The sequence below is a fragment of the Mytilus trossulus genome, chromosome 4, assembly GCF_036588685.1.
Source record: "Mytilus trossulus isolate FHL-02 chromosome 4, PNRI_Mtr1.1.1.hap1, whole genome shotgun sequence".
In the NCBI taxonomy this organism is placed as follows: domain Eukaryota; kingdom Metazoa; phylum Mollusca; class Bivalvia; order Mytilida; family Mytilidae; genus Mytilus; species Mytilus trossulus.
The window spans coordinates 56,419,026-56,435,972 of NC_086376.1; positions in this window are offsets into that span (position 1 = coordinate 56,419,026).

The window sequence follows — 16,947 nt, forward strand, 5'->3', positions numbered from 1 at the left end:
ATCAAGGATTTGTATAGTTAGATAACTATACAAATCCTTGGTTTTATGAAATTATGGTGAAAGGAGTAGGTCCGATAAGTACCGATTATCAGGTTATCTGCATGTTGATATAGTAAAATATCAGCTGCGAGACATAATATGAAGCTTTTTGTCGAGTGAGCGTAGCGAACGAGATCAAAAAGCCTTCATATAATGGGCTATTCCAGAAATAATTCATACCCCCCCTATAGAAGGTACATGAGGTTTGGAAAAAAATCCATGGAAAATTTTTGATGTGGTTCAGAAAAAAAATCTGGAATTCCATGTCAGTCCTATAGAAGGCAAAAAGATAAATAAAAATATTCCATGGAAAATTATGCTCTTGTTATTAAAAAAAAATTCTGGAAATCCAGAGCCATCCTATAGAAGGCATCTATAAAAGTTTAAAAATTCCATGGAAAATCTGGATTTTCGTCACTTTCATTAATATAAAATATATCTGTAGTTCATTAGGTAATCATAAAGCCCAATATGTATCTTTACAAACAATGTATCAGAATGTGGTATAGCTTTTTGCACATTGTTGAAGGCTGTATGATATTCTTAAGTTGTTTTATATCTTTTGATCTCTGTTGGGGAGTTAGTCCAAATAATTTTGATGTCTAGGAGAGCTATTTTAAGTTTTTGCTTTGACGCCTCCCCACATATCAAAGTTGGATCAAAAGAAGTGAAAATTAAAAAATACCCACAGCAGACGGCATGATTATCTGGACCTATAGTGAAGAGTTGTCATATTGGCAATTTCGAAATGATACCACCTTATATTATTTTCATACTACATCCATACATGTTGTAAGCCAGAGTTATCAGTACTGAACTTCGAGACATAATATGAAGCTTTTTGTTGAGTGAGCGTAGCGAACGAGATCAAAAAGCCTTCATATATTATGTCAAGCAGCTGATATTTTACAATATGCAGATAATCTGATAATTGATTTATCGGGCTATATTTTTGTGTTTCAGAAGTGTTTTCTTTGTTTCACCAGCACACAAAAGATGACTTGATAAGTTCGGGTCAAAGTTATTTACGTCGGTTCAAACATTATGAGGTGGCTGATATGTCCAGGTCAAAGATATTTAGGCGGGGTCAACGTTTTTGATGTCACAAAGACATGATACAGAATAATATTAAGAGCTGAATAGAGTGATATAGACTGTGGGACGACCGATAAGGACAGATCTTGGCCTCAAATTTCAGTTTCATCTGACGATAGATTTTGACCACTTTTTAAACACTTAAGTGTTTATTTCATTTGATTCAATTAATTTTTGTGAAAGATTTTAACTTATTTCGTCAAACGATCCGATTCAAGCTCAAATATGAAATATCTACCAAATATGCGAAAAAATGTCACTTTTCAGATGGTTTTTGTCAAAAATGAAAGTGGCCGCATCTGTGGTAATCCTCAATCATTATATATGTTATGTATTATCATCAAATACAACTTCAATTTCAATATTTTGGATTAACAAGAATGCGGCCACTTTCATTTCACATGGAAACCGTCTAATATTTAACTAAAATGCTGGAATTGTGAAGATTTCAGTAATTTAGCATGACTTAATGGTGCTAGTACCCAATATATGTGAATTGTATTGTCAAAAACAGCCCATATTTATGTAGCAGAACCATTCTACTATGCAATAAATAACTAAAAGTTTACATTTTAACAATTTTGTAAAACTTCTATATTTTGGGGCCACTTGACCTACTCCTTTTGATCACATGAGACTATATAGAAGCATCTAGTCCAAATAATTATGCTCCTTGAAAACCTATTATAATTTCAATCAGAAATCACTATATTTTTATCGAACTGACGAGGCTACGTATATATTTTTATGCTAATCTATAGCAAAATGGAATTGGTACCAACATCGTACTCAACGTCAATACATTCATTATTTTTTCAAAAATATTTATCATATTCTCATTAATTCGTATATATATGTTTAATTTACATTTTTTATACAATAAAGAATTTTTTTTAAAAGTCATAAAAAAATCCATTAACATCCCAATTTACTAATCGTAGTCCGAGTTTGTTCAATATATTTCTGCATTTTAGTAATGGTAGGCAGAGTTTGTGATAGTTTGAGTTTGTTATAGTCCGATTTTGTGATAGGCTGATTTTGTTTTAGTCCAAGTTATCCAGCAGCGAGGTCAAACATTTATTTTTCACTTCTGTTAGGGTCAAATTGGTTAAAATTTCACCTTGATTCATCACAATATCCTTATCATGTTTCGTCAGAGGTCTCAAACAATTATTGTTACTATTATGTTTGGAAAATAATTAACATCATGAACGTTATTTGTCAAAATCAGATGATTTTTTATTTTGGAAAGAAAGTGTACATTTTATCATCATGCATCAAAAGTTACTGTTAACGCCCGGCATTTGGCAAAATTTTTAATGTTATTCATTATGAAAGTATTCAGTTAATTTCACATTACAACCCTTTTACCTGTAAAAGTGGACGAAGTCAGAAACCTTTAGAATACTTTACCATTTCCAGTAGGTAAATGGAAAAAAATATAACAAAATTACTTGTAAAAAAAGTTACAGGAAATAAAGTCATTAATAAGAAGTGTCAGTATGTTGGAATGCACATAAAAAGTCACAAACATCACAGCACCAAAATTGCACCAAGTACCCAATTTGCAACCATTTTGCCAAAGTTGCAAGAAAAATCTGGACTAAACAATTTGTATTAATGTGATTTGGCATTATGCAAGTCTTTCAACATGTAAACCTTAGTTTATTTAAATAAATATGTATACACAAACAGTTCACTGTATATGTCAAAAGATATCTAGTGTTCATGTTCACTGTATATGTCAAAAGATATCTAGTGTTCATGTTCACTGTATATGTCAAAAGATATCTAGTGTTCATGTTCACTGTATATGTCAAAAGATATCTAGTGTTCATGTTCACTGTATATGTCAAAAGATATCTAGTGTTCATGTTCACTGTATATTTCAAAAGATATCTAGTGTTCATGTTCACTGTATATTTCAAAAGATATCTAGTGTTCATGTTCACTGTATATGTCAAAAGATATCTAGTGTACATGTTCACTGTATATGTCAAAAGATATCCAGTGTTCATGTTCACTCCTAAAATTAAAATTAATAAAAATTGCGACATCAACTAAACTTCATCTTTTAAAAATTAGTAATTCATTTATGTAACAGGAACTCATTAAAAAAAATGAATACAGACATACCTGCCAACTATCACTATTTGCGGGGGATTTCCCCCATGAAAGGTCCCAAATGAAAATTTTTAAAGAATAAAAAGTCCACATTTTAAACAAAACAGTTAATTTTACAATGCCTTAAGGCTCTAAAAGGTATGAAGAAGCCAAAAAACAACAATAAGATATATTTGAAGGCCCCCTTGAGGGTTCTGTAGGATTGTAAGAGCCACCTTGCATGTAAAATCCCCATGGACATTTTAAAAAGTTGGCAGGTATGAATGATATTGTCAAATTGTTCTAAATAAAGAATTGAAACAAAACATCAATTATTCGAATTTTTTGGATGTGAATATTAGAATGATCAGCATCGATGCAATTATACACGCGTATAATACTGAATCATGGATCATTTGGAGGTTGGTTCAAACCAATTTTACTATATTTCGGTATGGATTCAAAATTAAACTGGTGGAACTACATAGTAAATACATGACATAAGGATACATTTTCATCTTCAAAATAAACACAGAATGGAAACTTTTGTCTGGATCATTAATAAATGTAGGTGAAAAAACTGCCAAAAATATGTGCAATTTGGGTATTCTCATAGTATGTACATTTATGAAATAAATAATTAAATGGAGTTTTTGAATGTTTAGAAAACAGTTATAACACACCTTATTGCTACTTGTCTGCCATTACTGGACATCACAAAGGTTCCTGTAAAGTTTTGATGACATATTAGAAAATATCCTCAATGAAAAAGGGATTGTTAATGTATGACGTCAATAGTTCAAGAGGGGCTAGTAACACAGATTTCCTAATAGCAATAATATATTTTTATTTCCTAAACATAAATTGGTATAAATATACTAGAATTAGATAGACCTTTCCCATCTCATCTATTACATGATTAATGATATAAATGCTTGTTTTGTAGATGTGATATGGATTTTCCCGACAAATCATTTCCGTACCAACTGTACAAACCAAGTAAGAAAAGAGAAGTATTCCTTTCCTATGGTTCTCATGACAACATAGATGTTGATAACATACCAGAAAAACAGTTTTATCCACAGAAGATTCCTGAAGGTTTTTTGAACAAGAAGATCTCATTGAAGCCTTGTAGACCAACACTTCCATTGCATGAAGAACCACAAATTGGTAAGCATTGCCATCTCTTTGCCATGTCCTATGCTAGATCTAAACCCACAATCTTTAACTTTTTAATAAAAAGGTAGAAATACAATTGGCATTTGGTTAACGTTATAAGCCATCACACATTAACTATGGCATATTTTTGTCATACTTATAGATAATTGAACTTACAGCACATATACATGTAACCATGATACCTGTAATAATATAACTTTGGGTGAAATTTTGCTGTGGTTTTATTTAAATTAAATTCATTTTTCATATTAAAAATATTAAAAGAAAACCTTGCTATATATCATAGACAGATTTCAATTTTGCTTTCCTACATCCTTATAGGTTGCACTTTGTAAATACAGTTGTTTATCAAACCACGCCTCTTTTGGAGAGATTTCGAATATTCATATTCATTATTCAAAATTAATTTTGTTTACATACTGGTTCCCAGTTATGCTCTCAGTGTTCCATCTCAAAAGACATAACTTGGGAATGTTACCAGTAAATACACAGTGTAGATACTATTCTGTACGCTATCAGAAAGTCGCGATTTTCGAAGCGAGAACTTTTTGGATCATATTTTAAATTTGTTGGATACACTATATTAAACGGTAAGATGTTCATCTGTACATTGCTTAATGAATAATTCAGCTGACATCGATATTCACAAATGGTTTATAATTAAATTTAGCACATTCATTATGCATATCTTTGCCTTAACCAAGAGATTTTCAAGTGCATCACTAAGGAAAATCATTCAGTGAACCTAAAAACAATCTTTTTGCATCCTTACTGTACAAATTAACGTAAAAACCAGACTGAATTAACTAAATAAAGTATATTTTAAGTGGTGGTAAAAGTTTCAGCCAGACCTTTGAAGCCAGAAATAAGAAAATTTCACTTGTTTGAAACTCTCACTGTACGATCAGTCTCGCTTGTATATTTTAAAACTGTATTATCAGTCTTTATTTCACTGTATTCTAGTGGTGATTTCTAAGTTATTTACGATACATTAGAAGATGGCATTTTTCTAGATAACACAAATATATTTTAATAAATCATATCCTGAAAACTTATCAAACATGTTTTAGCTTGATAGGGTGTACTCGACTTACTACATAATAAGTATAAGGATGTTTGAATGTTGCTGAAATAAGAGGAAGGTTTGTTTGTTTATATAAGTTTCAGAAATGTCCTCCGTTATACTTAAAATTGTACAAACACACAGATTTAATTGTTATATAAAAATGCATGTTTTTACAAACATTCGAGGCCGTACTTAAGCCTATAATTGATCACAGTTTCTTCACTTTGTTTTGGATGTAGTTCTGTCTCTTTCACACTCAATTGTACCACTTTGTAAAGCGGTGGTTTATAGTGATAATGAAGTCCGTCTTTCCATTCGTCTGTTGGACTGGTACAACATGTTTCGCCGGTTTTGTAAGCGCATCTTCCCTTTAACCACTTAATATACATTGGGGTTACCATACATTTTTAAATGGAGAGGGGGTCCAATCCAGGAGAAAAGAGGATTCCAAATATATGTTACCATACAAATGCATTGAAAGTTAAAAAAGAGTTTCAAACCGCCAGATCCCAATTTTCTTGAATCCGTCACTGGTATAACTATTAATTATTTTTTCTCGGATTCCGTATCATAAATGATAATATAAAAAAGAAGATGCGGTATGATTGCCAATGAGACAACCGTCCACAAGAGACCAAAATAACACAGACATTAACAAATATAGGTCACCGTACGGCCTTTAACAAGTCGTATATAAGATACGGACTTGAACATTGCATTGTTTGGGGGCACCCATCAGATATTTCCAACCCTGACCTCCAAAACCAATTGTTAAACTTTTCTAAAATTACTCCATTTGCAATCAATTCATGTATTATGGACCTACTATCTCGAATTTTTGGTAACAATATTTTTGATGTTTCTATGTCTAAAATACGGACTTTGTCTTAACATTATATTGGGCGTACCTATTTTATGTCCACAACTTCCTTCAGATACTTGTCATAACTTAATGAATCTTTTTCAGATTCCTTATCATTTAATTCATTTGTGCACCTCTTATTTTTTAATTTTTCGAAAATTCATCATTTCTATTTCCATGATAAGGACTTTTCCACTACCTTATTGGGTGGTACCTGTTCACTATACGCAACTTTCAAAAACTTACCATATATTAATAAAACTTCCTCATACTCGTAATACATCACCTATAATTTAGTTTTTTGAAGGTTTATTTTTTTCCAAAACATGAACTATAGAAGTGGCGGGGTATAATTTTGTTAATTCTTTCCTCAATACCTAAATTTATTAAACAAAGCTTTCTCTATCTTTTTTTTGTCATTTTAAAAGAGACAAGCTTGATGTATGTTATCACCAATTGGTCAACGGCAGACGGTGTAAATAGTCTTTAAAAATGTAATAGCTAAACAGATAACTTTAACGACACACTAATACAAAGTCCCCAAGCGAATCATGTTTTGTTTTTTAGGCATTTGATTTTGAATAAGACTGACGGAACCAAAATATAATTATTTTGCCGTCTACAAAAATCATCAGATATATTTGTATTGTCTGATGAAAGAAATTACACGTTACAGTTCCATGGACACAATCATAATATCAAATAGACACGTAAATACCTTCAAATTGCCGTCGTTTTTTTTTCTTCAAAATCACAACTGGTCATACAGACAAAAAATCTGAAATCGCTTCTAGAATACAGTCAGTTTTGGACTGATCGTACAGTAATTTATTTTGGGATCCTCAAGGAAAGCATATTTTTTATTTGAAATACGAACATTCTACTTAAATACGGTAAGAATATTGAAACCGTATATATTTAACTGTAAACTGATGTTAGTATTTGCAATAAAAGATTATTTGCTTTGTACTACGAGAGCAAAATTGTTAATCGATTTCACTTCTGTCTATGAAGTTGGTGTGATGCACACGTATATTTTATATTCTACTGCATGTTTTTTGTAACAGTTACTCATATTTATGATGCAATACATACATTTAAGATGTGCAAAGCACTTTATAGATATAGGAGTAAACAAATGATGAGAAAAAGCATGAAAACAAAACCGTTCTGTTAGCCAGTTTGAAATCCTCGCTTCGAAAATCGCGACTTCCGGATAGCATACAGAATAGTATCTACACTGTGAATATACATGTGCATATTGTTTACATTGAAATCTGTGGTGTAACCCTTCATTCAAGGTAGGGGTAGTTAAGATAATTAGTGTTAGTTTTAAACACTGAAAAGTTCAAGGCATATAAACATTGAAAATATGACGCACAGCCCTATATTTTGACCTTTGAAAAAAATAGTAGTGCATAAGAACTTTCAATTCTAGGATAAGATTTTTTTCAAAACTTCATAATAAAAGTGGTATAGTTTTAGCTGTAGAAGGAGTTCCTATGGGAAATTGTATTGTCAAAATTTACAGAAATGCAACCTATAAGATGAACGTTTTGCTTTATGACATTGATTTTCATACAAAAAGTTAACCATTCCTGGTTTAATAAGGCAAACTTGTTATTATCTAGTATAATATATTGGTTGCCTCATGCTACATCAGACTTGATACATTGGTAGGGGATGCACACCATGTTTAACAATGAATCCACTACATATGTTTTTTTTCAATTAAATTTATTTTCCGCTTTGAATGTACATTACAAAACCTTTAAACAGACTTATTTAAAAGAAGGGATAAAGTTACAATAATGTTGTCAGGTCATTAAAGATTGCATATTTTGGCTTTAATATTGATTCACTTATAGGGTATTTGCATCTGAACTAAACACATTTATTTAGAAAACAGTTGTTGGCATGACACAGGTTATGTTGTTCTCATATATTTTATGATAGTATGACACTAAACTCCTAACGGGAGGGATTGTGCCCGATATTCATATGATGAAGACATAATCTTTCAATCAGTTTAATTGAGGTCTGGAGCTGGCATGTCCGTTAACTGCTAGTAGTCTGTTGTTATTTATGTATTATTGTCATTTTATTTATTTTCTTTTGTTTCATTTTTTGACATCAGACTCGAACTTCTCTTGAACTGAATTTTAATGTGTGTATTGTTATGCATTTACTTTTCTACATTGGCTAGAGGTATAGGGGGAGGGTTGAGATGTCATAAACTTGTTTAACCCTGACACAATTTTGCGCCTGTCCCAAGACAGGAGCCTCTGGTCTTTGTTAGTCTTGTATGATTTTTAATTTTAGTTTCTTGTGTATAATTAGGAGTTTAGTATGACGTCCATTATCACTGTACTAGTATACATATTTTTTAAGGGGCTAGCTGAGAGACTCCTACGGGTACGGGAGTTTCTCACTACATTGAAGATCCATTGGTGGCCTTCGGCTGTTGTCTGCTCCTATGGTCGGGTTGTTGTCGCTTTGACACATTCCCCATTTCCTTTCTCAATTTTATTCTTGGTTTTCCCAATCTCTGCATACAAATTAAGCCTATAGAATATTTGTAACTCTTTCACTATTTGAATTCATGTTTCAACAAAACCAACAACGAAATTGGTATCCAACAAATAATAATGAATACACATAGTCAGTTTCTTATATATTTTTTTTCTTTCTTTTTCACAGTTGAATACCCTCTGAAGGACAGAGTAACTGATCAAGTAACAAATGAAAGGAAAGAGATTGTTAGTCTGATTCATAATCTAAAATATAACAGAGGGATAGTTAGAGTGGTAAGAAATGCTAAGTTTGTTACATATGGAATGCAGGAAATTTTTGTGTACTAAACTTTAAGGTACAATTTAGAATAGTGAATGGAAACCAGGAATTTGTTTCAGAATAAACAACCTGACCAAAGAGCAGAAAACAGTTCCATGCCACCAATGGACCTTCAACACAGTAAGAAATTCTGACACACAAAAGCCAGGATTCTGCTGGCTCCTTATTAATAATGTAAACTAGTTCAGGATAATGCATGCAATAGCCACAATTAACTCATACAAATAAAAACCAGAATTGAGAACAACACACGGGACTGTTAAACAATATTAATGTGCAATAGTAAGTCAATCTTGTTCATTTTCATTTCATATTCATTTTATATCATCCGTGTTTATTGCCTAGCTATAGACTTATTGTGCTGCCGTAAAAAAACAACAATTAATCAAATGATATGATTTCAGAATGAATTTATTTCAAAATTTGACATGATTTTTACTTAGTCCAAATAATTATGACGTCTGGCAAGGCTAATTTAATTTTTTTTCTGGGACGCCTTCCTACGACGGTGTCCCAGAAAAAGAAAAAAAAATAGCCTTGCCAAACGTCATAATTATTTGGACTAATTTTTACATGTTTTGCATGTTCTTAATTACAACTATTACAGAAAATTGACAAGACAGAATTACTCTTGTTTTTTTTATGTTGATGAGTACCGGTTTTTAAGATTCTCAATTTATTGTGACATTTCAACAAAATTTTTGTAGCTACAATGTACTGAAATAAAACATTGATAGTAGAGCTTTTGAAAGAGTAATATTTAAAAACCAAATGTTCAATTCTCTGGGAAGTTTTTTGAGACCTCAAAAAACAAAGCAATTCCAAATTTTGAATAATAAGTTTTATATATAGTATGTACAAATCTTGTTTATTAATTCCAATATATGAAAAAAAACACTTTATAAGCTCTTTAATTTTAAGAGTGATAATTCTATTTTGTTGTAATTTTTAAGAATACTATAAAATATCAGTTGTCCAATTTAAACAATTATCCTCAAATAGTTTCAATTTTTATTTGCAGAAACCTGGAAACACCTCAAGAAAATCAGCAAACTTCAAATGCTTCAATGGTTTAAAGTCAAGACTTGAAGAGTTCAATGTTGAGAATGAGAATAGAGATGATATTAGGGTCAATGATTTTTTGCCAAAACAGTTTCACCATTTAGTGCATCTATACCACAAGTACAAAGATATTACAGAAATACAGGTATATTGTTTTATAATCCCATACAAAGAGAAAAGCTTCTCTCCAAGTATCTATAATACTAAAATTACGAGGTCCAATTTGTCAGCCGTCATCACGTAAAACCGACAAATCAAAGAATTCAACTTTATATATAACTAATAAAGTACACAGGTGTAGATTAAAAATTACACGACTCCAGGCCCTTTAGTTTTCCAAGTAATTAATATTGCCAATAATTAAGAAGTTCCGAGTCGAGTCCGATACCGATACCAATAGTATATTCACCTGTTACCTATTACCTTATATGTATGTTCCGCATCTGACAGGCGCACCATCAAACTGTGTATTTAAGACTATATAATGTTATTTACATGGGTCATAATCACAGGGTTGACACTACTAAATTCCATCAACCATTTTCAAATTGTTACCTATTGTAGTATTTTAATCAGTAAGACTTTCTAAGATAACAAAACCAATACTAATTACAGTAACTATTACAGTTCGACGGGTTCAAACAGAAAGATTTGAAAGCAGAGAAAACTGTGTATCTTATAATCCTCATGACTTTATCAGATGAAAATAATAATACTGAAATAAGGCTTGCGCATAGTTATATGCTTTAATTATTCAGTCATTGACCCGCGATATCACGGGTGTGTTCTAGTTTATTATAAATTGCCATGGTGAGCCCAATTATGGAAAATTTATAATTTCTTTAAAAATGACTTATTACTTGTATGTTTGAGGAAATTGATAGTGGAAGTAATTTTTGAATATAAAATATTAGTGTATATAATGTAAAAGAAATCCCGCTTATATTGAACCCTTAACAAATTAAAACTTTTAGATTTTCTAATTAGCTCACCTGGCCTAAAAGGCCAAGTGAGCTTTTCTCATCACTTGGCGTCCGTCGTCCGTCGTCGTTAACTTTTACAAAAATTTTCTCCTCTGAAACTACTGGGCCAAATTAAAACAAACTTGGCCACAATCATCATTGATGTATCTAGTTTAATATTTGTGTTTTTTGACCCGGCCAACCAACCAAGATGGCCGATATGGCTAATTGGTTTATAACTCAAAAAACCAAAGCATTTAGAGCAAATCTGACAGGGTAAAATTGTTAATCAGGTCAAGATCTACCTGCCCTGAAATTTTCAGATGAATCAGACAACCAATTGTTGGGTTGCTGCCCCTAAATTGGTAATTTTAAGGAAATTACTGTTTTTGGTTATTATCTTGAATATTATTATAGATGGAGATAAACTGTAAACAGCAATAATGTTCAGCAAAGTAAGATTTACTAATAAGTCACATGACCAAAATTCGTAAATCTTAGTTAACTTTTACAAAAACCTTCTCTAAAACCATAGGGCCAAATTTTACCAAACATAGCCAGGATCATTATTAGGTTATCTAGTTTAAAAATTGTGTTTTGTGACCGGGCAAACCAACCAAGATGGCCGCTACGGCTAAAAATAGAAAATAGGGGTAAAATGCAGTTGTTGGCTTATAACTCAAAAACCAAAGCATTTAGAGCAAATCTGACAGGGTAAAATTGTTTATCTGGTTAAGATCTATCTGCCCTGAAATTTTTAGATGAATCGAACAACTCGTTATTAGGTTGCTGCCCCTAAATGGGTAATTTTAAGGAAATTTTGCTGTTTTGGGTTATTATCTTGAATATTATTATAGATAGAGATAAACTGTAAACAGCAATAATGTACAGCAATTTAAGACTAAAAAATAAGTCAAGATGACCAAAATGGTCAATTGACCCCAGAAGTTATTGTACTTTATAATCAATTTTTAACAATTTTCATAAAATTTGTAAATTTTTACTAAGATTTTCCACTGAAACTACACGGACAAGTTCATTATAGATAGAGATAATTGTAAGCAGCAAGAATGTTCAGTAAAGTAAGATGTTCAAACACATCACAATCACCTAAACACAATTTTGTCATGAACTGTCTGCTTCCTTTGTTTAATTTATATATACCAAGGTGAGCGACACAGGCTCTTAAGAGCCTCTAGTTTTTTTGTTCCTCTCATTAAGAAACTATGAAGAAACATTAATTGTAATAACGGAGTCAGATGTAATTAAAATCGGTAATGTTAATGTTATTATCTAATTATCTGATTTAATGTCTTATTTCTGATAAACAGATGAATAATGAATTGAATTAATTACTTTAGGTCACTATGACCCTTTGACTATCTGACTTCTCAATACGTAGTAACATTTTGTCAATAATTTATATAATATGTGTTTTTCTATTGACAACATTATGCAACAAATAATGTGGCAACAAGCTATCATGTTATATAAAAAACAAATAATCATGTATGGTCTTGTAACAGCATCTATTGGTGAAAACAATAGGCAAATCAGTTTGATAAGATTAAAACTATCAATAATTTGTCATAATTAGGTCTTTCCACTTTTCGTGGAAAGACCTATTGTTTTTCTTCTGATTATTTTTTTTTTTTTTTTTTTTTTTTTTTTTTTTTTTTCTGCCGTCTGAGATGCTTTTTTGTTTTACAACATATCGAATGGATGTTTGGCCAATGATGTTGTTTAGTAATGGAGGTTTCAAAACTCACCCTGTGTGACCGAACACTTATTCTTAAAGGAGTTATCTCCCCGCGTCCCCTTTTTCTTGTTATCGCTATATCTCAAAAACCGTATAAGATTTTTACAAACTGTTTTCACCAAATTGTTCGTCTACTCTTAAGAATGATTTGTTTTACTTTGACTGGGGTGATCAGAAGACATCTTATGGGAGTTATTTCCCTTTGAAAATTTAAAATAAACGATATGTTGGATTAATTCATACAGTATAAGTTGTAGAGGCCTACAGTCTTTTGATATGAAGTCCTTGGTCCATATAAAGGAAATTGAGGTCAAGGTCAAAGGTCAAGGTCATGTCATAAATTTTGAATTTTGCTTGTTATCGTTATTCAAAAGAAACTGTAACAGTTGATGATATGATATGTTTGCAAAATCACTGTTTACAATAAGGCGCAACTTCAACTTATTCAGTCGAAGTGTTTTTGGTTAACCCTTATAGGAGTTTTCTCCCCTTATGTATTTGAAATCGTTATTTCTCCACAACCATACAAGTGATTGACCTCGGACCTTCCAATTTGAGTTCACTGACCCATGACCTTGAAATTAAGGTCAAGGTCAAAGGTCAAGGTCATGTTAAAAATTTAGAATTTTGCTTGTTATCGTTATTCAAAAGAAACTGTAACAGTTAATGATACGATGTGTTTGCCTAATTACTGTTTACAACAAGAGGCAACTTCAACCCATTTGAGTCGAAGTGTTTTGTCAACCCTTTAAGGAGTTTTCTCCCCTTTTGTTTTTGAAATCGATATTTCTCTACAACCATACAAGTGATTGACCTGGGGTCTTTTGATTTGAGATCACTGACCTATGACCTTGAAATTGAGGTCAAGGTCAAAGGTCAACTTGACGTTCTAGATTTTGACCTTTGCTTTAAATTTGTTTTTGTTCATTATAAAACAATTAAATCTTCTGTATATACCTATATTTAATCTTATTTTTCTATATCAGTTGATATACCAAATTACATCAACAAGGAGTGACCCTTTCTAACTTTTTTTTCTAAATTTCATTTTAATTATCGAGGTGGAAAGACCTTCAATTGTTCTCTGAAGAATTGGTTTTTAATTATTCTATTTATTATAATCAATTACAAATGCCATCCAACACAAGAAAATAAATAAATAATAATGGACCATCTTAACTAAAAACGAGTCCAAAGGAGGAAAAGAACAGTGATCGTTAATTTTCAACAAAACGGCTTATTTCCTATCTAGTCACAGTATAAGCTATAATTCATTGTGATATTGGTCAATACGTATATCCTAATTTGAAATTTCAGCTTAAATAGAGGACCATTTTAGTGCCTTATTGAATATATTCCTTTTATATTTTCCTACAGTTTAAAAGTATCGTCTATATATGAATATTGTTTATTGTTATATATTTAAACTCACATGCTGCTTTTTACTTTTTAAAATTTTGAATTTTACCTTAAATTTTTCAATCATAGTGATTTTACATAAGATTATAGACACAATTAAGGGCATGATATAAAAAGTAGATTGTTACTAGGCTTTTAAAAGAGCAACAATACTGGCTTAAGATATCCACCGAATATTAAACTTCTTTTTTTTTGCAGAAAGTAAATTCATTTTATGCAGATGGTTGTCTGGCTTACCTTCCTTCAAGTTCATCTGGGTCAGCTGGATGTTTAATTAGACCATTCGGAATTTTTCGAGAATTCAGTATCCTTATTTAAAATGCATGTTGGGTTTGAGAATTTTTTTTAATTTAATATATGGTTATTTTCATTATTGTCATTTATTTTTTGTAGGGCTGTGTATACACATAGATATAGGAAGATATGGTATGAGTGCCAATGAGACAACTCTCCATCCAAATATCATACATTTATTTAAATACTTAACCCTTTCCTCCATAATGATGCCTCTTGACGCCACTCCCTTTCTTCCATAATGACGTCTTTTGACACCACTCCCTTTACTCCATAATGACGCCTTTTGACGCCTGTGTAGTACCTCAGATGAATCGCTTTGACAACAAAATGTCTGTATTAAACTTTATAAAATTTGTATCCAATATGAAAAGGATATTCATAAGAATAACTGACTTAAATTTATTTGATGAAATTTATGTTTTTTTCGCAATGCATTAATATCATAAAAGCATATTTTTAGCATTTTATTGAAAAATCCTATGCGAATCTAGTATGCAAAAAAAATAATTCCATTGAGGAAAGGGATAATTATGGAGACAACTTAATCAATTTTGTAATTTTGAATGAATTTTGAAGGCTAAAAGATTATACAAAATTATGATTATATACAATTACTGATATCTGACTCACTAAAGTCTTGTGAACATGATAAGAATACAACATGATAAATATTGATGACACTGTGTGATCTTTTATATTCAAAAGTTTAAAAATATGTTTTTTATACAATTTTTAAAATTTGTACTTTTAAAGAGCTGTAGAGTGTTCTTACTTGTAGGCGCCATCCTTTATTCACTACCATCATAGATTTATTTATTATTTATTCCTCATGTTTCATTTACTATTATCTAAAATGACAACTTTGCTACAATATTATTGATTTACAGTTTTTTAGATGTGGGTTCTTTGAAGATTCTGTCAACATATCAATTTCAGATTTTATCATGGTATTTTCATAGGAATTAATTTTTATACAACTGCAAAAATTAAATTTTTTTTGGTCCTATATTGGTATCACGTTGTCGTCGTAGCCAGCGTCATCGTTGTCACTGTCGTCCTTGGACGGATGGTTTCCGGATAATAACTTTACTATAGGTGAATAGAAATCAATAAAATTTTAACAAAATGTTTATAACCACAAAAGAAAGATTGGGATTGATTTTGGGGGTTATGGTCCCAAAGGTTTATGAATTGGAGGCCGATAGGGGTCAAAAACAAGCATTTATCTAGTTTCAGGACTATAAGTTGTGTATAAGTATTTTAATTGCTTTAAAATTGTACCACAATGTTTAAAACCATAAGTAGAAGGTTGGGATTTATTAAAAGGGTTATGGGGCAAACAGTCTAGGATTTAAGGGCCAAAAAGGGTCCAAAACAATCATTTTTCTAGTTTAGGACAATAACTTGTGTGTAACTGTATAGATATCTCTGCCATTGAACTACAAGGTTCCATATAAATCATTTAACACTAAAAGAAAAAAAAGGGGGAAAAACAAGGTTTTCTCTGGTTAAAGGACAATTTAGACAATTTAAAAGCAGTGTAAGGGAGGTAATCCAATATAAATTCCATTTAAAGAATACTATTATATATATATATACTGCTTGAAAATGATTTATTAAGAAATGATGATTCTCTTGAGATGATTAGCTGTAAATTTAATTTTAGAAGTTACTTTTAATCAATATTAATTTTAACCATGACTGTATGTCATTTTATATTTCAATATTTTATGATGTATTAATTTAAATGAGTAGTTATAGTTGCAAAATCCATTAGAAATTTGAATTGAGATTATTTTTGGAATAAGGAAAAGGGGGAGGTGAAAAAAAATTGGGGTAGGGTGGGAGGGGGTAAATAAGAGTTTGCATGGGGGTACAATTTTTCTCATTTCAGATTTCAGAAATTAAAAAGGGAATTCCTTCAAATGGTTGTTTTAGGGGATTTATATTCAAAAGGCATGGTGTATTGCTCAAAAGCAAAAAAAAAATAAGTTCATTAGATCACATTCATTCTGTGTCAGAAACCTATGCTGTGTCAACTATTTAATCACAATCCAAATTCAGAGTTGTATCACGCTTGAATGTTGTGTCCATACTTGCCCCAACTGTTCAGTGTTCAACCTCTGTCGTCGTATAAAGCTGTGCCCTACAAAGCATCTGGTTTTGCTTTAAATTTATAATACGGAATAAGCAACAATTCAGTTAATATTGTTTGTCCAGTCATTTGTTAACATAGCATTCACTGAAGAGC